Raw genomic sequence first — 24,321 nt, 5'->3', positions numbered from 1 at the left:
CTGTTTTTAGATATTCTTAGGAGAATTGCTACATACAATCTCTCAAGTTCAGGCCCGCGTACTCCATTTAGTGTCCCTTGTCTATGTCAGTCAAAGTCGAATGACCAAAAAACTCCTATTCTCATAATGACCAAAAACCCACTATTGTAACGCTTGATTTCAGACATTCAAGTATTATCTGTAATTCGTAAGAGCACAAGAGAAGAATAGATTGATCAAGTTTAGCCTGTTCTTAGCTATGGTCTACTTTAAACAAAATTAAATTAATAGAAACTATGAGAGCTAGATTAGATCCTAATTTTTCCCATTAATTGATTCAAGTGGGTGATGGTATTGCATCAATTATTGTTGATGAAATAATCAAAATTCTAAATAAAATGCTTATTCATTACAATAATGATATTGAATCTTTAAATTCTTTAATAGAAGCTATTTTTAGAGATATTTCAAATTATTCAAACATTTTAATTGTAATGATAGATTGAGCTATATTAATGCAAAAAAATCAATTAGATGATGAAGTAAATGCCATATTGACTGAAAACTTTCTTGGTGACATGGTGCAATATTATAATTTTGATGAAACAATTGATACATATGAACAAGGTGTTATGGAAGATTTCTTAAATACTTTAAGATCAAATAGATTACTACCACATGAATTATTACTTAAAAAGAATTGTCCTATCATGTTACTTAGAAATATAAATACTTCATAAGGTTTATGCAATGACACACAGTTGATTTGTTGCAATTTTAGTTGTAATGTCATTGATGTAGAAATTTTAGTTGGTCATCACGAAGGCAAAAGAGTTTTTACAACTAGAATTCAATTCTTGCCAGATACAAATGAGAATAATAGTTTTGCATTTAAGCAAATACAATTTCCTATAAGATTAAATTTTGCAATGACAATAAATAAATTACAAGGAGAAACATTTAATTCTGTTGGTATATATTTACTTGAACCAGTATTTTCTCATGGATGGTTATATGTCGCATTATCGAGAGTAAAAATTGCTGATTTAATGAAGATTTTGATAAGACCAACCACAATTGACAATTCTAGAAAAAATATACAAAAAATATTATATATAGAGATATGTTAACATTGACAAATTCGTTATAGCATTACGTTAGTATTTCAACCTTTTTAATGTTATTATTAATGTATTGTATTATCTGCTTTAATTTTATTGTAAAATTCATAATATGTATACTAATATTTATTTCTGTTCTAATTTTTAAATGTAGAAAAAAAGTAGACTCTTTACACATAGATCAAGAATATCACTCCACCTAAAAAAAATTGAAAAATAAAAATGATCGTAGTAGAAAAATACTAGAACAGACGGCACAGAGGTTGCCAACGAAGTATCAAAATTTAACATTGATAGATGCTAAGGTATTAAAATATGAGTTTTATTGTTTTTCATAGATTTGACTCTAAAAGAATAATTTTTGTGCAACAATATTCAATAAATAAGTTCCATCTTTTGTTTCTGGGTAATCGAGTCCAGACAGTGATATTTGGGTGGGACATCGATCTCTGCGATGACACCTTGCACATATATCAATCATATTATATAAGCAATGTGTTTGTGAAACAAATTGATGCAAGACATCAAATTGAGGCATACAAATATCAATGGATCTTAAATTCAAAAACAATTGTTGAAGATATTGAAGATGAGGAGATACCAACAAGGCCTCCGGAGTACAACATTGTGTCTTTGGATCAAGTTGATACTTATAAAGACACTGATGCTGAAATAGGTCAACACTGTATGAGCATTTTCATTTATTTATATGTTTTTACTTCATTATAAACTAACAAAAAAGGTCAAAATTTAGACATTTTAGCTCTTGCAATCCACATGGAACAGTCGAAGGAAGTTAATTCCGTTCATGGTAAAACAAGAGCTCAAGATATATATATTATCGATCAAAGGTATGGCCACATTTTCAATTACATTCATAGAATTTTCAATCTAACATGTTTTAATATTTTGATTATTAAAAAATTACTTAAATTTGCACCTTTTGTAGTCTAAAACTCCTGCGCGCGCTTGGCAATGTGGAATCAATTTGTTCGTGATGAATGCATAGGAATTCCAAATCTGATTGAAACAAAGCTGATAATACTGGAACCTGGATAAGAATTGCTTTTGAAAATGGTAATTCCCATTAAAATTAATATTCTTATTACATATCTATCATATGTTTACATATTCAATTATACATATTTCTAATGTAGGCCTCTGTTTATCGTCAAGACCAACGAGTGTCTTCACTGTTGAACCTCTGCTTCTATCTACAATTGCCTTACGCACAAGGTAAAGAATCAATATAAAAAATTTTGTTTTGATATAATGTCAGATACATCTACCATAATATTGTCTCATTTTTTAGTACTTGCATCAATTTAATTATCACTTCAAATTCTCAGGGCGACACAAAACGATTCATTGTTGAAAGAAATAATTGGAAATAACTTTGGCACAATAGACCAAGTACCAAGTACCATTGGCCTCAAGGAGTGATGGACCAAGTACCATTGGCCTTAAGGGCCTCAATTTCAAACTACATGGCATCACTCCATGGGTTGTAAATCACAGCTTCTTCATAAGACTTAGGTTCACATGTGAGAGAAAGAGACAAGCTATATGCTTTGTGATTTGAGGATAGATGATCATATGAAATGTGATTTTGAAGGGGGCTAAGAAGTTGGGGAAAGACCAGGACTAAAAGTTTGAGAGGCAAGAGATCAATGATAGTCCTGGAGATAGAAAAGAATATGTCCCTCACGTTTTGACCTTCTAAGATGGAATGGACTGTTGTCTTGGGTATGAATAGTAGAGGAAGCTTGTTCAGGCTCAGATTTAATGGGTGAAAAATTATAGGAAGGAGGAGATAGGTCTTGAGCCGTGAGGTAGTCATAATTTGTGAAAGGAGTTGGTGAGAAAGGAGAAGGATCAGCTGAGACAGCAGGAGTACTGAAATCAGGTAAAGATATTGGAATGACCAAATCAGAGTGGGGAGAAGGTGATTGATTGACAGAGAATATTTTGAAAGGAAAGTTCGACTCAATGAAGACAACATCCCTAGAAATGGAGGTGGTATTGGTATAAAAATTATGGACTTTATATCTGTAATAACCTGCTCATTCTTTCTTTTATAATTACGAGTCTCATTTTACGTGTCATACCTTGATGGCATGTTTTAAAATATACTAAACGGATTTTAAAGCAAGTTCGATTAAAACTTATGGATATTTTAAATATTTTGAAAATATTTATATGTGATATTTTTAATGTTATTGGACTAAAAGTATTTTTAAATAACACAATTATATAATTTTGAAGAGCTCAAAAAATATTATAATTATGAAAAATTATTTTAAATTAAAATATTTTAGTCATTAAAAAATATTACAAGATTTAAATTTATGTTGAAAACTCTAAATTAATTTAAATGGTTTTATTTTCTTCGAGTGATTAATGAGACTTCATCATTTTAATTAATGATGAAGGAATATTATTTTATAAACTTTAGTTTATAAAATAATATTCGATCTTAATTCCTCTCAGTGTTTTATTTTAACTAAACCCTTACGTATTTTCAAATCAGTATTTAAACTCATTGTTAGATTATTTTGAAGATCCCGAAACAAAGGATCTGGATTAAATACCCAAGCCCCTATCTTTTTCTCCTCACTTTTCTTTTTTTCTTCTCTCTCCTCTCCCCCCATGAACCCGACGTACACGACTTCTCTCCATAGCCGAACCATTTCCTCCTCCAGCCCAACCACTGCCGGCCACCCATGGTCTCACTGCCGGTAACCATTTGCTCCTCTCCCTTCGACCAACATCTCCTCCTACCGGTGAGCTCTCACGTGCCCTCCTTTTCCTTTCATGACAACTTCCACAAAATGGGTTTCAATCCCATTTCTCCATAGTAGCGCCACCATACACGGCCAGCTTGGCCTCCTACCACCACCAATGGCATCCCCACTTCATGGGCTTCATTTCCATGGTCTCCTTTCCCCTACCTCTTTGTCTCTCCGATGGGTCACTACACACACACATGGTTTCACTACCGTGCATGGCTACCCACGTCACCTTACTACCACCACCATGATCCTTTCACCACCACGACCTTCCCTAACTATTTTCATGTCCAACCGAGTTACCCACAACTCTCACTCTCCCCCACTCTCTCATGCACGGTTTACACTACTCATGGCCGATTCGCCGCCGTAAACCACCGTCCAGCCACCACCTCGCCACCACAGCTCCACCACACCTCCCTCAAGCTCTTCCATGCCTATCCATAACCTCCAGCCCATCCCCACCTCTCTCACTCACCTTCACTCTCTCTCGGGTGCACTGTTCACAATGGGATACCACTGTGCTCTGCTGCCCAGACTACCATGAGGCCACCTTGAGCCTTTCCAAGACCATGCCTATCTATTCCTAAGCCCAAACGCCACTTTACGTGGCTAACCGCCACTGTGTTGTGTAGTGATGCACTGTAAGGCGTGTCGCAAGTAAAAGGATGGTTGTATAGTTAAGGAGTGTAAAATGTATTATGTAGCGCCGGGAACTGTGTAACAGTGTCCCGAAATAGTTGTGACGTGGCTTGTAGTTTGAGGTGACGGGTGTCACCTTTTGGTTGACTTATGGTTGAGAGTATGTGAGTAGTAGTGAAAAAGTGTTAGAGTAGTGCAGCGGAAACATGACGGGCGTCGTGACTTGACTCGGGATTTGTCTCGAGCTACGTGACTTGACAGAGGTACATTTGTGGATGTAGTCCTCTTGTTAAGTATCAGGATGAACTTGTATAGGGTTGGAAAATAGGAAGAGTCCTATCGACCGGGTCTAAGCAAGCTAGAGCTTGTTTATACAAGCGAGTGTTCATTAGACTATAAGTTGGTCTTAGGTGATAAAATGGATAAGGTACATGTGCCTTTGGCGAGACACGTGTGTTAGACAGGTTTACTATATGTAATGGGTAATCAGTCCTCAACATGGTTACATGGTGTTTTAGCCCCAAAGTTGGCTTAAAGCCGTGTGACATGTATGAATAAGAATGAGAATTGAGTATGGGTTATGATACATGAAGGTAGTAATGGGTAAGTTGTTTAGGACTGGAATGCATGACTTAGTCAGTCTGAGTCATGTGTCGACATGTGGTTGATAGAAAAATAAGATGAAGGTCTTAGTGTCTTAACCTTAAGGTGAATTATAGAGGTTCACTTTAAGGATTAGGACCCTGAAGGTTTTAGCATAGTAAATGGCTCGTAAGAGCCCAGGGATGGATGGAGAGTATTCCAAGTAAAGCATAGTTCTATTTCTAATATAGTTGCTTATGCATTAGATAGAGAATGACGTAAAGTTATGTGTATGCATATAGGTTGTCATTTGACACGCACACTAATGGATTGCATGGAATGAGTATGGCATGAAGTCTAGGTAAGTATTGCGTAGAATTTTCAAAATAAAAGAAGATGAAAAAGAAACGCTTTTCTTTAAGATGCTTTACGAACTGACACGAAACACTTTTTAAGAAAGAAAGCTAAGTATAAGTTTTCAAATATACGTAAGTAATGACCCTTCTTTGCAACCCCTTTTCACGCACCCAAAGTAAGTAAGTGTATGCATGTGGGTGGATGCTATACGTGGTACGTATTATATGTATGTTCACGAAATGAAACGAACTGATACTTAAAAAGATGCATGAACTGATATTTTAAATGATGCCATGAAAGAAAACTGTTTTAAAATGTTCCTTGCTTTTAAAATGAATTTTATGAATGAAAGGACTGAAGGATTGTAATAACTGTAAAGAGCTGTAAGGATTGTAAAAACTGTTAATAACTGTAAGAACTGAATGAAAGGAATGGACTGTAAAAGACTGATTGGACTAAAAATGAATGAAAGGACTGAAATGAAGGAATGGATGAATGCTTAATGTATGAAAATACGTAACGGCCATATGAATGGAAATGAAAAGGTGCCAAAGGACTAGATTGGGCAGATCGCATTGCCGGGTAAGTAGTACTAGTAGTGCACCCAGTGCTGCACCCTGACGGAATGGATTCTCAACCCGTGGCCACGGGTAGAATCAGGTCCAAAAGATCGCTAACCACAGCACACGGGGTGCAACGACCAATGAAAGCGATAAGAAAGAATGTATACATGTTAAGAAAGAATGCACGTATGTATGAAAGGATGTATGCATGAATGTATGTAAAAAAAGATGTATGCATGAACAGACTCTTTAAGAAATGAAGGTATCGAGACGTGTGGAACTGTTCTACGAGAGGAAAAAGTTTTTAAAGAAAATCCTCATCTCTCAATGTTTTAAAAGGAATTGCATGTCTATGTATGATATGTTTGGAGTGATGAATGCATGACTGAAAACCTATGTTCATATATGTTAATTGTATGAAGTAATGCTTACGAGTCATCGACTCATTTTAGTTTTTAGGTGTGCCCTCCTAGGGACAAGATGAGCATGACGCGTTAGGACGGGCACAGTCCAAAGGAAAGAGCATGAAAGTTTAGGCAAGATATTTTGTACGAGAGATTTTATTTATAAAATTTAATATTTTTCACTATAACCTTTTAAATTAAGAAACAAGTTTTATTATAAACATGGAGTCTTTTGTATCCTGGGATGAAATGAAAGAAAATTTCAAAAGGAACCGTAATTCCCGTCTATTTTCTAAAAATCAATTTCAAAAAGACCCACCACAAGGACTGGCGTTACAATATCCTTTGGTGCAAGTAGGATAACCAACGAAAACATACCTGGTAGCCCTAGGATCAAGTTTAGTTCTATCATGTTTAAGAGTAGAAACGTAACATAGGTATCCGAAGACCCTTAAATGAGTGTAGGAAGGTGGTGAGGAGAAGAGAACTTCATATGGAGTCTTATCTTTTATAATAGGTATTGGTGTTCAATTGATAACATAAGTTGCCGTCAAAATGATATCTCCCCAAAATTTGAGTGGGAGAGAGGCCTAAAACAAAAGAGCTCTAGCAACATTAAGGAGCTTTTGATGCTTCATTTTGACAACCCCATTTTGTTGGGGTGTGTAAATACATGTTTTTTGATGTTGGATGCCATGAAAATTGTAAAAGTCAAGCATTTGAAATTCTAGTCCATTATCGGATCTGATTTTTTTTATGTTGGAGTTGAATTGAGTTTGTGCCATAAGGATAAAATTTTGTAAAAGCTATCTAATCTCAATTTTAAATTTCATAAGGTACACACCCAAGTAACCCGACTGTGCTCATCAACAATCTTGATAAAATAGTGATATCCTTGCATAGATGGAAGATAGTAATGTTCTCAAATATCGCAATGGATTAAATCAAAATTAAAAGAGGTACAAGAAGTGCTCAAATAAAAAGGAACTCGCTTCTGTTTTGCTAAGTGACAAACAATACAATTTGAGGGAAGATTACAATTGGCATCTAAAGAAATAGATGGAATTAGCTTCCAATGTTGATCTGATAGTTGTCCTAATCTAAGATGCCAAAGCTTGAAATTTGGTTGTGTCACGGCATTGTAGAGTCGAGGATTGGAGGAAAAAGAGGTATCTTTGAAATTGACAAGAGTGGATTGGATGACAGCTTTGTTTTCTTGAGAACTTGTGAGAAGGAAGTAAAAGCCATGATGAATTTTAGCAGGTCCAATCATATCCATGCAGATAGGACCTGTATGAAGCAAAAATATTCAAGAAGACAAGGCAAAGAGAGGATTCATGAGTGAGCTTACTAACCGAAGGAAGATTAAAGGAGGAAGAAGGCACACAGAGAACACCAGTGAGAGTGATAGTTTTTTAGAGTTGAACTGTGCCAATGTGTGTAACATTAGCAAGGGAACCATTGGGTAAGTGAAATTGTGCTTTGGTTGTGCAAATAATAGAAGTGAGGAAAGAGGAGGAATAGACCATATGGTCTGTAGCACTAGTGTCGGCTATCTAAGGAACATTAGTAGTATTTTGTGACTTTTTTGTGTATGAGTGACAGAAAATCATGCTGATGAGAAGCAAAGAAAATAGAGGAATAAGGAATAATACTAGCCGTGTTCGAGTAGGATGAAGTGGAGGAATTATTTTCAGTTGTGGGTGTTTGAGACTGAGTGGTGGCTTGGGCAAGAGATGTGTCCTTTTGATTCAGGTATGACATTTGACCAGCCATAAGTTGCTGAATTTGAGGCTGACTTTCCACCATACCTTCGTCTTGGCTTCGAGAGCTGACCTGATTGGTAGAGTGTGAGATAGAGGTATTTCCAGCACTGTAACTAGGTTTAGACATGTTAAATTTGAAGTTAGGGGAAAAGCCTATCAGTCGATAACACTTCTCCCTAAGATGACTAGGTTTCCCACAATGGTTGCAAGTAAGCTCAGACCTCTCTTTCCTTCTAGAATTGCCATTAAAAACAGCCAAAGCTGATGGTTCAGGAACTGGCATGGCTAGAGTCCTAATTTGCCTTTGTATTTCCTCTTGCAAGACTAGAGAGAAAGTCTTGTCTAAAGATGGCATGAGACTCATTAGTATAATCTATCCCCTAACATGCTCATATGTATAATTCAAACCCATAAGAAATTTGAAAACATAATCTGACTCCTGAACTTCACCAACAGATTTAAGAGCTTTATAGGTACATAAACCACATGAGCAAGAAGGCACAAGTTGATAATTATGTATTTCTTCCCAAATGCCAATAAGTTATTCGCTTACTGTATGAGTGCCTTGCACGATGGTACCAAGTTGTTGCTGAAGATCATAAATCCTCATGTTATCAAGCTGAGCAAATCTGGTCTTCAATTTTCCCACACATCCTTGGCTAAATTGGTATAAAGAACGTTGGAGGCTATTTCTTTTGATATGGAGCTGAGCAACCATAAGAGCATAAGGTTGTTGCAGCGTAACTAAGGAATGTAGAGAGAATCGGTCAAATCTGGTGTTGATATACTGCCATCCAGAAATCCAAGCTTATTCTTCATAGAAATAAAGATCGATGCCAGGATAGGTAGTTTGGACCAGTGAGAGAAGGGGTGACAACCACAGTGTTGGCATTGTCACTGTGGTGAAGGTAGAAGGGGCTCTTTGGGTCCCCTGAGGGTGAGATGGTTGGAGGGCAGTATTTGAAGATCCTTCATTTGACATTGGTATGAAGGTAATCGAAGAGGAAAAGAAAAGAAAGAAAGAAGAATGAAAAAAAAAAAAGAGGAAAAACCAAAGCAGGGAAGGTATATGCATGATGAAAAGCTTGAAATGAAAATGAAGAATTTGTTTTCACAGATTAGAGTATCTCTCAGATACCATGTTGCAAAAGAGAAAAAGAGGAATAACTTGAAGAAACTCTATTCTCATGTTTTTCTCTTAATTCTGTACATAGCTGTGCGACTTATATAAACAACTTATCCAAAAAGCTCACAACCAATGAAATAAAATAATGGCTAACAAACCTACAGCTACTCTGTACAACTCTAAGGGGGGAATACATGTATAGACTCTGTGTAGTGGAAAAGAAGAAACAAAATCCTAACTAATAGTGCTGTTAAGCTTCCATCAGGTCATCATAAGCTGTAGGTCCAAATATGATTTGCAATGCCTTCACAAACAGAATCCCACCCAGTCCACTATCAGCAACATCTTGGTATCATGTTAGTGCTTCCCCATTCATGTAATAAGAGGCCATCCAGATCCTATACTGTGGGTGAGTTTGATGAAAATCAAAATATTGATTGGCTTTAAAGAACCAACCCACTGGATTATTTCCATCGAAATGGAAAATTGCAGCCTAATTCCATGACAGACGGTCACATTAGATTATATTGAACTTCAGCATTGTATTGAGAAATTACAATCTTGTAATCAATAATGAGTCTTTTGGGTTTCCAAGAGACGCAGTTCTCATACCGAAGTATTTTTGAGGAAGCAATTAATTAAAGACTCTTGTTCTATCTTCCTAAACCATTTTTATGTTAAGTTGAATATTGAAGATGCCAATGTTAGAGATATCTATTGGAGGAACAAAAACGTAGTACAATGGCAGCTTCTTGAATGTTGAAATCACTCTTGCAGAAACAAACTTTACTAAAGATCAGTATCTCTTAAATACTGCTTAATGCTTTGTAAGAACTCAAGCGCAATTGAAAAAAGAAAAAGTGGCGTAGTCGATTCGTATTGAATTAAGCTAGTTAGAATTTTTTTTAAGAGCAAAGTCAATTAATTATGATCTTTGAAGTAAACTTCAAACTTCTAGGATTTTATTGAGATATTTAGAATCATAAGAGAAAGAATTGCATCATTAGTTTAGTTGAAATTTTTAGAACTTTATAATGTAATAAAAGTTTTGTAATTTTTAAATGAGAAATGCTACACATCATCCTACACCACACTTTATATATTAAAATATTATTTTTTATTTATATTTTATTTTATTCTTATTAAACTAATTAAATAATTTTATTTATCATCCACACACTACATATTTATTATAGAAAAAATGAAAAAAAAATTAAAATAAGTGTGGTGTGTGAAGTATGAGGATGACAAATAGATTTTTCCTTTTTAAATACCAAATAGACCAATAGGATAATGCCACATGTCACACATTTGAGCCACATCACCAACCTGTAGAACCTAGTATTTAAGCGCCCGAGACAGCTTAAGGACATTGAGCACCCGTGGCAATCCACATGGTGCAATCCTCACCATCCAATTAATCTAGATTTGCTTACATGTCAATAAAGTTGGTAGATAAGTCTTAACCGATAAGCATGTTTCTTTTCATGCAACCGAAGCACATCTTGCATATCTCAACTGCTCTCTCTTCCTCATGCACATGACATGTTTCAGTTACTAACTCACAACAAAGATCAAGCTCAAGTCACAACACAAATTTTAGTGAGAAACCGAGTGAGAGAAAGTGACTAAGTGAAGTGAAAAATCAGCCTTTTGCTACAAGGATTTAGCTTTGGTAAGTTTAATTTTCCTATTCCTACTTTCGGTGTTTGAAAGAAAATCATGTAAGTTATAATTAGTATTTTCTGGGATTAAAGGGCTGATTTGTGAAGTTTGTGTTGAGTTGATATCTTGGTTAGCATGTTTTTGTTAAGTAATCAATAGTTGAGTTTAGGTTTGTAAAAGTTAGATTTTTATGTGAGGACAATTTCTGTTTGAGCTTATAAATGGAGTATATTGTTTAGTTAATGAGGTTATACTTTGGGAATAAGAAAGATAGAAGTTAGTAAACAAAAGTGTGCTAAGCACATGTCTCGGTAGACTACTTTTGTGGTATATGGTTTCCTTTCCATGCATATCTCGGTTTTATGTGAATGTTTGGCTTTAGCACTTGCTAGAATTTTGTTTGGACATGAGTACACTGAAAATCTGTTTTAGAGTTTTGATGAAGGGATTTTCGGTTTAAAGTATTCAAACATGAGATTAGGCTTAATTTTCACTTAGTGAAGTGCTCAAGTTTATAACTTTCATTTGGAGTTTTCTTGAATTGGTTGTGTGATAAATCATATTTTAAGGCTAGAAATAGATTTATATAATTATATGTAGGTTTGTGGATCTTGGTAATTTGGGGCCGAGATGTAATTATTGAAAGTTTAGGTGTCAAATTGTAGAGAGAAATGCTTGGGATCCCGATAATGGGTCTCAAACATTTCTCCCGATAGTTTTTTTTTTTTTTTTTTTCTTTTAGTGATCAAATAAGTTTTTTTTATTGATGTTGTAATTTTTTTTAAGAATGTAAAAAAAAAAAAAATGTGTGAAAGAAATAAAATAAAAGGGCAGTTTGCCTTGTTAGGAGAATCCCTTGGTCTCGGTGGGTGTAGTGCAACCCAATTGGAAATTTTCAAGAGTTAAGGGGCTGATTTGCAATTTTTCTGTTTTTGGAAGTACAGAAGTTTATATATAATATTTTCATGGTTAATTAGGAAGTCTCTAATCTTAGTGTACATTTATTTTAGCATTTGAAAATTTTCTGTGTTAACTAATGGCAAGTCTGTAAGTTTTTTTTTTTTTTTTTTGAAATAAACCTCAGCAAGTCTGTAAGTTAGCTAACTTACTAATGGTTTGTGACAATATGATTATAAAACATTTTTTTACTGTAAACATATTTTTATGAATGCGGATTTGTACATATATTATAAAAGAGAAAATCAACGTCTAGCTAGGATGGAAGAATTAGGACACTCGCTGCCTTTTAATTTTATGTAGCTTTACAGCCTAGAGTGCACCATGCATGTGCATGAGCTATTTAACCAGTCTAAGATTTCCAACTTAATTGTTTACAGCTCAGTTTTGTTGACTCATATAATCAAAAGAGAGAATACAAAGCAACTTCGCTTTCTTTAATATGAAAAATGTGCTTCAACTATCGCCTCGGGGGAAGTTTCGTGCGGCCTTTTTCCCAAGCAGACCCTTTTAGCAAACTAGGGTATGCATCATGCATGTCCTTTCAGAGTAGACATTGAACATTAATGTTTCTTGGCTCAGTAATAAATCTTTATGATGGAGAATATTTGAATGGGTGAGAGCAATTTAACCGTTTAATCGTGATAATTATAACATTATTCCGTATGTTAAAATGTTAGCTTTCTAATTCATGAACGAAATAGAGTATAAATAAAGGAATTAGATGCTTGCGATTTTAAAAGGACAATGACAGTCCTATTACTTTGGCTTTAATTTTAAACAAACACACATACATATACGTTTGTTGTTAACGTCGTGTTTTATATACCTGGGCAAAGTTTTAACAATTCGGATCAAGATCTTCACCTACGAACACAAATAAGAAAAATATGGGCTCAAGGTGGTCTAGAGAACCTCTGATATCTAAATTAGTCTCTTCGTGTGTATATTCACGGCCAAGGTATCCAGAGTTCTTTGTACCAGTGTGTCGCTTTTATACAAAGTTCCTAAGGAATATTCTGTTATCCATGTCAGAGTTAAGTTGTCCCACCCGCTTCTCTCTTAGTCTGGCTATTTAATATGTGTGGTGTTATGAGGCAGAGCTTTCAATGCGGCGTGGCTCTTAAGACGATGCTTTCAATGTGGCGTAGCTTCTACGTTGCATCCCAGAATTGGATGAACAGTGTGGTCACTTATGGTCCCTTCAGTTAGAGAATGGAGGGTTGTCTGAATTCTCCGTTCATCCGCTGATGTAAGTCCTTTAATGGAGGGACTTGGAGAGCTAGGTGGAGTCGAGCAGATTCATCCTTCTTGGCCTGGGTGTAGGTCAAGCAATTTTTGTACTGTAATGCAGATTTGTGCTGGTGAGCATCTAGTCTACCGAAGATGAGTCTCCTACCTTCTTGGCCATCTCCTCATATTTATCCATGAGGTTGGGAAGTTCTTGCTACATCTTCTTCTTGTAATAGTCATTGGTGTTCATCCCTTCCATGGCTTGCGACTCTTCCTATCTGTTGTGGCTGGGCTTAGTGTCTTCGAGTAGCCTAGTAGTGTCCACTTGTAGGGCTTCGTTCTCCCTCTAAAGTGTTTCCACTTGTGCAGTCAAGGTTTTTATCTCCTGTTCCATTTTGGCAAAAACGCTTCCATGTCCCCGGGTAAGGCTTTGGGTTTTCGAGTTGTCTGAGAACGGGTTGTTGCCGACATGCAAAGGACACATTACACCTATAGGAAAGATCTCACAAACGGTGCCACTGTTAACATCATATTTGGTATGCTTGGGAAAAGTTCTAACAACTCGGGTCGGGATCTTCAACTTGAACACAAGAAAGAAAAAGATGGGCTTGGGGTGGTCTTGGGAACCTTTGATGCCTAAATTAGTCTTTTCGTGTTTATATTCATGGCTAAGGTATCTAGAGTTTAACCAGAGTTCTTTGTACTTGGGGCATCGCTTTTATGCGAATTTCCCAGGGAACATTTTGTTCTCTACATCAAAGATAAGCTGTCTCACCTGCTTCTATCTTAGTCTAGGTATTTAATGCGAAGTGGTGTTCCGAGGCAAAGCTTTCAATGGGTGTGCTCCTGGACAACGCTTTCAATGTGGCATGGCTTCAAGGGTGCGTCTCGACAATGGGTGAATGACGCAATCACTTCTGGTCCCCTCCGTTAGAGAACGGAGGGTCATCTGCATTCTCTATTCATCTGGTGACGTAACTTAATGAAAGGTGCTACAGAAGATGTCAGAGTCAGTGCATCTCATTTGTTCCCCCTATGTGGCTTCTCGCGTTGTGCATCTTCCTTACTCTGATCCAGCCTTAAGGGCTAGACCCTTTGGCGACTCTGGGGCCATGGGAGGGAAAGACCTTATTGTGGGATGGACCTCACCATCCAGCCCAAGCCCGACCAACATGGGCTGTGTGGAAAATAGTCATATAGTTATCCCGCCAAATCCTATTGAACATGTTTAGTGGGAATTTCTTCATTCGTGATGGCATGTCTTTGATAGGTCAGGTTGCTATGGAGTGCACCCGTTTAGCTTCTCCTCCTTGGGTAATGTCTGACAGTTTCTCTTCCAAGTCGCTTCATGCCGCGTGCCTCACGGGATTTGTGTTCGCCCACTCTTCCATTCGTGGAGTGTGCTTTCTCCTTGTCCGGGGAACTTCAAAGGTCACGAGCATCTATTTAATCCCATTCTCTTTTTGATTTTGAGTACATCTGTCTTTGGTTTCTTCTCGCTCCCTTGAATCTCGTCTTCTTGCTTTTCTCTCCTCTTATTATTGTTTCATATTCATCTCTATTGTTTGTCCGATTATGGCAACCAAGAACGCTTCTTATGTGATGGGCCCCAAGGCAGATCAAGTCTTAAGGATCAATTACAAGATTAAGAGCCACGAAGATTAAGGGAGCAATGCAAGAATTGGTGCAATCCAATTGGGATGAAACTAGCAAGAGCCCAACACACATGATGGGCTTGAAAGAATGAGAACCAGTTTTGATCCACTTGATCCAAGCTATGGAAGATACGACTTGAGCCGATTGTTATTAAAGACCATGGACTTATTTATTTCATTGAAATGGCTTATTTTATTAGTCAAACGAATTATTCTAGAATAATTGGGCTTGGGAGATGTCTAGCCCATATGTCTTATTTCTAATGAACTAGGGTTTTTGGGAAGGCCTTGTATTTTGGCCAAGGGCATATTTGGAAAGTTATTAATTTATGTGAACTAGGGTTTTAGAAGTTACTGTAGCGAGGCATTGTTCACGCTACAGTACCCGCGGCACTATTCCTTTAGGGTTTTGGGAATTGTTTATTTAAGGCACTTGTAGCCTCATTTGAGAGGTAAGACATTTTTTATTGAATTTTCATTGTGAGTGAGTTTTCTCCTCTTGTTCTTAATTGAACTCTTGAACTTATCAAAGGTAAATCACAACCTTTGTGGCGTTCCTCCTTGTAATTTGGGTTCTTGAGACGAGATTTCATTGGGTCTAGATTTTAATCTAATCTAGGTTCTTGAAACGAGATCTCAATGGGTCTAGATTCTCCATCCATAGACTTGAGTTTGACATTCTTGGGTTTGTTTTTCCAATATTGTTGTTGGGTCTCAAAGCGAGTCGATTGGGGTTCACAGCATTTGGTAATCAGAGCAAGGTTTCCAATCAGGTCTGATTCTATCTTTATTTATTGTATCGTTAATTCTAGAGCTTCATTGTTCTAGGGTTGCACAAAAAAAAAAAAGTGCAGAAATTCGAATTTCCTAGGGCTGCCAAATTATTCTATCTTTTGGGTTTCATGTTCATCATCATAGGGTGGCTAAATTCCTTGTTTGAGAGCTGTCAAAATTTGCATCATTTAGGGTTTGAAATTTCTAGGGTTTCATTGATTCCCTTCTATTTCCTTATCAATTTGTATGTGTTTGAATTCAATTGTTTCATTATCACAATTGAATATTTCTATTTGTGGTTGAATTGTTGAGAAAAGAAAAGAAAAAAAAAAGGAAAGGAAAAGAAAAGAAAAGAAAGGAAAAGAAAAGAAAAAAAAATCGAAAAAAAAGGCAAAAAAAAAAAAATCCAAAATTCGAAAAAAAAGAAGAGAAAGAAAATGATTTTGGGTATAGTTGTTTGAAATACTTTGCCATATGAAATTGAGTCGTTTGGCATTGATTGAGCGTTATCTTTAAAGGGGCTGAATACATTTTTTCTAGTTGGTGTCTTGTTTTGTAATTACTCTTTCCCTCGTATAATTTCCTTGATTCTCGTGTCATTGTTGTTCCTTCCGTGTTTCTCTTGTTCTTGTTTCTTGGAGCTAATTGCAAGTTGGGATTAAACAAGGTTGCTTTGTCTTGATTTTGTTCAATTAGTTCTTTTAGAACTTGAGTGTGAAAACTCTTGAAGTAAAAGGCAAGAGAAAGAGAGTGTGAGATCATTATCGGGAAAAAGCCAATTAAGAGTGAAACACGAGTGGAGTGTCATTATTTGAGTGTAAACACATGAGAGAGAGCGTGTGAGGTCTTTTTCCACTAACATTCTTTTTTGTGCAGCACATACGATGTCTCATTAAAGTGACTCATAACTAAAGGGGATGTCAGACAATTCATTCTTTTTGTTGCAGTCCATGCAACAAAAATTTGAAAGGTTAAATTTGAAGTTGGGGGAAGTGAGGGATAAGATGGAACAACAAGGTGCATTGATTAGAAATTTGCAAAGTGGGAGAGATAGGAGGAGACGTGAGCCTAGTATTGAGAATAGGTACAATAAGAATGAAGAGTATGGCGAGTCTCTTATTGTTATGCGTGCTCCCAATACAGAATTTAAGATGGATGGTATAGAGCAGCAAAGAGAAAACATTTTTCGTACTAGATGCCACATCAACAACAAGGTATGTAGTATGATTATTGATGGAGGGAGTTGTACTAATGTTGCTAGCACTACTTTAGTTGAGAAATTGAATTTACCTACTTTGAAACACCCTAGACCATACAAGTTGCAGTGGTTGAATGATTGTGGGGAGGTTAAAATAAATAAGCAAGTGCTAGTTTCTTTTTCAATTGGGAGGTACAAGGATGAGGTACTTTGTGATGTAGTGCCTATGCATATTGGCCATATTTTGTTGGGGAGGCCGTGGCAGTGTGATAGGAGAGTGATCTATGATGGGTTTAGAAACATGTACAGCTTTGAAAAGGATGGAAAAAGAATCAAACTTGCTCCTTTAACTCCAACACAGGTCCATGAGGACCAACTCAAGTTGAAAAGTGAGGTCGATCAAAAAAGAAAGAAAGAAAGTGAAGTTGATAAAAAAAAAAAACAGAGAGAAAGTGAGATTGATGAAAAAAGAAAGAGTGAAAATGAGATTAAGAAAAGAAGAAATAGTGAGGCCAAAACTTCAAGAGAAGGAGAGAGTGAAGAAAAAACAGAGAGTGAAAAGAAAATAGAGAGTGAAAAGGAAAAAGAAAGTGAAAAGAAAAAGGAGAGTGAAAAGAGTAAAGAGACTGAAGAAAAAAGAGAGAGTAAAAAGAGAAGAGATAGTGCAGAAAATGAGAGGAAAACAAAAAGAAAAGTGAGTTTTTATGCTAAGGCAAGTTTTAATACTAACGAACTTAACGTACCTTTGCCTAGTATTATTGTTTCTTTGTTGCAGGGATATAAGATCATGATTCCTACTGGTGTGTTTAGTGGATTGCCACCTATTAGAGAGATAGAGCATTATATTGATTTTGTGCCGGGTGCGACAATTACTAACCGACCTCTCTTTCAAGAACATGAGTCCTTGATACACTTGAAGGGACAAGGTAAGTTGTTGACTAGAATGCATGCTAAGTGGGAGGAATGTATTGAGACTTTTCCTCATGAAATCAAATACACACATGGTAAGGAAAATCTTCTGTTTGATGCATTATCAAGAAGGTATGTCCTTATCTTTATTTTGGATGCAAAGTTATTGAGACTTGAATATGATAAGAACTTGTTTGTTAATGATGATGGCTTGGCTAGTGTGTATGGAGTACGTAAGAAAGCATCGTTTTCTTATTTATATAGACTATATTGGTACTTGTTTAGAGAGAAAATACTTTGTGTGCCTACTAGTCTTATGCGTGAGTTGCTTGTGCATGGATGTGGTCTGTTGGGAAATTTTGATATAAAGGGAATTTTAGACGTGTTGGATGACCATTGGTGGGAGTACTACTTACCATTCATTGAGTTTGCATATAATTGGAATGGTCATTTTGGTGCAAAGAAAACTTTAGATGTGTCTCATGAACATTTGTGGGAGTATCATTTGTCTTTCATTGAATTATTGGATGAACATTCTTTTGGCCTAAGATGAAAAGAGACGTCAATTGCATTTGTGGCATGTGCATTACATGTAGGAAGGCCAAGTCTAAGGTTTTGCCACATTAGTTGTATACAACTTTACCTGTTCCTAGTAAACCATTGGTAGGCATATCTATAGACTTTGTTTTGGGGCTGCGTACAACTAAAAGGGGTAGAGATTCTATTTTTGTGGTTGTGCATAGATTTAGCAAAATGTCACATTTCATTCCATGTCATAAAATTGATGATACCACAAACATAGCTAACTTATTTTTCAGGGGGATAGTGCGACTTCATGGTGTACCTAGGAGTATTGTTTCTAATACTCAGCTCTTATGCACTGTTCTTCATAAGAATTTAAAAACTTGGGAGGATTGTTTGCCATTTAAAGAGTTTGCATATAATAGGACCTTGCATACTACTACTTCATATTCTCCTTTTGAAGTTGTTTATGATTTTAATCCACATAATTATTTAACTCTGATACTTTTGTTTGTGGATGACAGAAGTAGCTTGGATGAACATTTCCAAATTCTTGATATAATTAATGATATTTCATATCTCGTGGATCTTCGAGGTATGTATCATGTGTTTGCTATTTTCAATATTACTAATCTTTTTCCCTTTGATCCAGGTGGAGATTCGAGGTCGAATCCTTTTGAGGAGAGGGGGAATGATGGGCCCCAAGGCAGATCAAGTCTTAAGGATCAATTACAAGATTAAGAGCCACGAAGATTAAGGGAGCAATGCAAGAATTGGTGCAATCCAATTGAGATGAAACTAGCAAGAGCCCAACACACATGATGGGCTTGAAAGAATGAGAACCAGTTTTGATCCACTTGATCCAAGCTATGGAAGACACGACTTGAGCCGATTGTTATTAAAGACCATGGACTTATTTATTTCATTGAAATGACTTATTTTATTAGTCAAAGGAATTATTCTAGAATAATTGGGCTTGGGAGATGTCTAGCCCATATGTCTTATTTCTAATGAACTAGGATTTTTGGGAAGGCTTTGTATTTTGGCCAAGGGCATATTTGGAAAGTTATTAATTTATGTGAACTATGGTTTTAGAAGTTACTGTAGCGCGGCACTGTTCACGCTACAGTACCCGCGGCACTATTCCTTTAGGGTTTTGGGAATTGTTTATTTAAGGCACTTGTAGCCTCATTTGAGAGGTAAGACATTTTTTATTGAATTTTCATTGTGAGTGAGTTTTCTCCTCTTGTTCTTAATTGAACTCTTGAACTTATCAAAGGTAAATCACAACCTTTGTGGCGTTCCTCCTTGTAATTTGGATTATTGAGACGAGATTTCATTGGGTCTAGATTTTAATATAATCTAGGTTCTTGAAACGAGATTTCAACGGGTCTAGATTCTCCATCCATAGACTTGAGTTTGGCGTTCTTGGGTTTATTTTTCCAATATTGTTGTTGGGTCTCAAAGCGAGTCGATTGGGGTTCACAGCATTATGCCACTCAAAGGGATTCCTAGAGGTCATGGCGATTTTGCTGGAGGTTGAGGTCTTTGAGGCAGTAGCGAAGGTCAACAAGGCTCCGGTGGCCTCTCCTGAGGCCAAGATCTTGTTGCCCTCCACTGCCACCATCATGACCTCTGTTGCAGTCCTGCAGAAGATTGAGGTCAAGGTGTAGTAGGGGAAGTTGAGGTGGGGGCTGATCTTTAGGCTGATGTCGGGGAGATGGTTAATGCGACTCATGATGTTGAAGGGAGTGAGGTTCCACAAGTCGAGTACGAGTTTGAAAAAAGCCCGTATTGATAAGTCATTGCAATATGTTGTACAAAATTGTCTCCAAAAAAGTACTAGCCAACAGATTTGAAGGGTATTTTACCTCATGTAATATCTAGTAATCAGAGTGCATTTATACTTGGCAGATGGATTATTGATAATATCATAATAGCTTATGAGGTGCTCCATATTATGAGAACTAGACAGTTTGGGAAAGTTGGAAACATGATAATGAAATTAGGCATGTCCAAAGCTTATGATTGAGTTGTGTAGACTTATATCTAGAAGCAGTGATGAGGAAGCTTGGCTTTAATGAAAAGTGGGTTTGATGATGACTTGTGTTACCTTGGTTACTTATTTAGTTCTTGTTAATGGAAGGCCAAGAGAAACAATTGTGCCATCAAGAGGACTTAGACAAAAAGATCGTATCAATTGTGCCATCAAGAGGACTTAGACAAAAAGATCGTATATCTCCTTAGTTGTTTATAATGTGTGCTGAGGGATTAAGTGCTATGATCAACTTAGCTGAATCAAGAAAAGAAATAAGAGATGTCTTTGTAACTAGAGGTGGGGCAAGGATCAATCATCTCTTATTTACAAATGATTTGTGTTTTTCAGTAGAGCAAAGATGGCTGATTGGTCCAAGTTATAGAGGATTCTATCTATCGATTAAAAAGGCATCTAGTCAGGCCTTAAATAAACAAAAATCTTCTATTTTGTTCAATTCAAACAAGGCTTGTCATAAAAATGTAATTATTCAAGTAGCTAGTTGGGTGATCTGTAAAAGCTATGAGAAGTATTTGGGTTTGGCTTCACTAGTATGGAAATCAAAGTACGTAACTTTTGGATGTATAGAGGAAAAAATATGGAATAGAAACAATTGGAAAAATACTTTCTTATCATGGCTGGGAGAGAAATTCTTCTTAAAGTTGTGCGTCAAGCCATTCCTACTTATGCAATGGTGTATTTCAATTGCCTAAAGGTTTGTACAAAGAAATATCAGTGATGCCATCTAAATCCTTGTGGGCCCACCAGCAAGAAGAAAAGAAAATTCACTGGAGAAGTTGGAGTAAAATAGAAGATTCAAAAGTAAGAGGTGGTATGAGATTTAGAGATATAGAGGATTTTAACCAAGTAATGTTGGCTAAGCAATGTTGGCTAAGCAATGTTGAAGAAACTTACATTCTCCATAGTCTTTAGTGGCCTCTATTTTCAAGGAAAAATTTATTAAAACAGGCCAAATAATGGAAAACTAAACTAGGTTAGGCACCATATCAGATTTGGAGAAGCTCGAGAACTACAATTGATCTAGTGACACATGGCTTTAGATGGAGAGTAGGCAATGGAAAGAGCATTATGTGAAGATAAGGGGCTTCCTAAACCAACCTCCTTTAGTGTCCAAAAACAAGTTAAAATTCTGGACAATGAGTCTTTTGTTTGTGAAGTAATCAATAAGAAATCAAAAAGCTGGAAGGAGGATGCTTTTAAAGAAATATTTAATGAAGAGGAAGCTGAGATAATATGCAATATCCCTATTAGTAAAACGGGTAGTGATGATAAATTATATGGGGTCACAATAATAAATTGGCAATTTACCTTCCGAAGTGCATATTATGTGGCTTTGACAAGGAAGTGTGGCTTTGACGAGGAAGAGGGCAGCACAAGGTGAGTCTACTACAAGGAATGGTGCAGATGATAGATGGAAGAAGGTGTGGAAGATGAATGTGCCTATCAAAGTGAAAAATTTCATGTGGAAGGCAGGGAAAAATATCCTACCTACAATGAAAAATCTCTTTAGCAGAAAAGTTAGTGAAAATGCATTATGTCCAATTTGTCAGCTTGAAGATGAAACAGTTACACATGCTTTGTGGAGCTGCCCAGCAGCTAGTGATGTGTGGGCAGATAACTCTGGTCCAATTAAAAAATGGTCTAGCAATGAGATGGATTTCATGCGACTTTGGGAATAGCTATTTACAAACCTACAAAAAGAAAAGGTGGAAGGTATAGCTATCACAAATAGGAGAATTTTGATGAGGAGGAATGACTATATCTTCAATGGTCATTTCTCAAGCCCCAGTGCAGTGTTCCAGTTAGCACAAGCAGAATTAGAAGAATAACAAGAAGCCAACAGCACTCAACAGCATGGTACAAGATTTGAAGGCAGGGGAAAAGTATAGAATTATCATGACTAATTTCATTACATGAAAGAGATTACAGAAAAATGAGATTCACAAAGATGGATTCTTGAGCCGTTTTCTTGATTTCTTATAAAATAAATCTAAATGAATATTTGAACATATTAAAATTGTTTGAATAAAAATTATTTTAAAACATTATTTATATTACTTTTAATTGAATATCTTATATTAGATCCAGGTGTTGCCCGAATTTACGACTAGATTACGTTTTAAACCACATACATTACTCATATGATATAATTTGATTTCTAGTATTTAAATTTTAAAATTTATATTCTAAATTAAATTATATTGTGTAGATGGTATAAAGGCTTTTAAATAAAATTATTTTTTATTATAAATCTCTTTTCCCTACAAGGACCATAATTATATCCGATCAATTCACTAGTTGAATTCTAAAACCATTGATAGGCTATGTTTGAATGTTGAAATAAGTTGAGTTATGAATAGTATTATTTTATAGGTTCTATAGAGATATATTTTAACTTTCGTAGATTGAGATGAGTTTAACTTTTTAAATTGAAACGTATGAAGTAGGTTAAGACGAATTTAATTTTTTTATGAGAAATTGAAAAAGTAGTTAGTCTCATCAATAATTAGTTTGAAATGAGTTCAGATGAGTTGAATTTAATTCAACAACCAAATATGGCTTAATTTTTTGATTTTTTCCTGGATTTGTCCTCTAAATTTGACTGTTCATGTATTTTATTTTAATTTTAATTTTTAAAAAAAATCACAGCTAGTAATTTGTATTTTTTAAAAGTAAATGATTTATATAAATTTTAAATAGATAAACTCTGCATAAGTCTTTATAAAATAGTGAATAACACCTTAAAAAAGGCTTGAGCAAGAGATGTGTCCTTTTGATTCAGGTATGACATTTGACCAGCCATAAGTTGCTGAATTTGAGGCTGACTTTCCACCATACCTTTGTCTTGGCCTCGAGAGTTGACCTGATTGGTAGAGTGTGAGATAGAGGTATTTCCAGCACTGTAACTAGGTTTAGACATGTTAAATTTGAAGTTAGGGGAAAAGCCTATCAGTCGATAACACTTCTCCCTAAGATGACTAAGTTTCCCACAATGGTTGCAAGTAAGCTCAGGCCTCTCTTTCCTTCTAGAATTGCCATTAAAAACAGCCAAAGCTGATGGTTCAGGAACTGGCATGGCTAAAGTCCTAATTTGCCTTTGTCTTTCCTCTTGCAAGACTAGAGAGAAAGTCTTGTCTAAAGATGGCATGAGACTCATTAGTATAATCTATCCCCTAACATGCTCATATGTATAATTCAAACCCATAAGAAATTTGAAAACATAATCTGACTCCTGAACTTCACCAACAGATTTAAGAGCTTTATAGGTACATAAACCACATGAGCAAGAAGGCACAAGTTGATAATTATGTATTTCTTCCCAAATGCCAATAAGTTATTCGCTTACTGTATGAGTGCCTTGCACGATGGTACCAAGTTGTTGCTGAAGATCATAAATCCTCATGTTATCAAGCTGAGCAAATCTGGTCTTCAATTTTCCCACACATCCTTGGCTAAATTGGTATAAAGAACGTTGGAGGCTATTTCTTTTGATATGGAGCTGAGCAACCATAAGAGCATAAGGTTGTTGCAGCGTAACTAAGGAATGTAGAGAGAATCGGTCAAATCTGGTGTTGATATACTGCCATCCAGAAATCCAAGCTTATTCTTCATAGAAATAAAGATCGATGCCAGGATAGGTAGTTTGGACCAGTGAGAGAAGGGGTGACAACCACAGTGTTGGCATTGTCACTGTGGTGAAGGTAGAAGGGGCTCTTTGGGTCCTCTGTGTCAACGAGGAATAATATTAGGCACCGTATTAAGAGAATTATAGAGGAATGTTAGGCACCGTTTGTTGTATATAATTGACTTTCCATGTATAGTATTCGGTGGCATAGTTTATATAATAAAGAGAAATCTCAAGGTCAGATGATTCGGTCATTCACATAGAGTTTCATCTTATCTTTGACATGCTATCAGAGCTATGTAATCTTTGACTCAGTCTCTCTTTCTCGGCAACCCAATGTGAAACACTGATCTGTACCTCTCGGCACCATCATCTCAGTAGATTATGCATCTCTCGGT

This window comes from Carya illinoinensis, chromosome 14 (assembly GCF_018687715.1).
Source record: "Carya illinoinensis cultivar Pawnee chromosome 14, C.illinoinensisPawnee_v1, whole genome shotgun sequence".
NCBI classification, from domain to species: Eukaryota; Viridiplantae; Streptophyta; class Magnoliopsida; order Fagales; family Juglandaceae; genus Carya; species Carya illinoinensis.
This window is presented reverse-complemented; position numbering follows the sequence as displayed.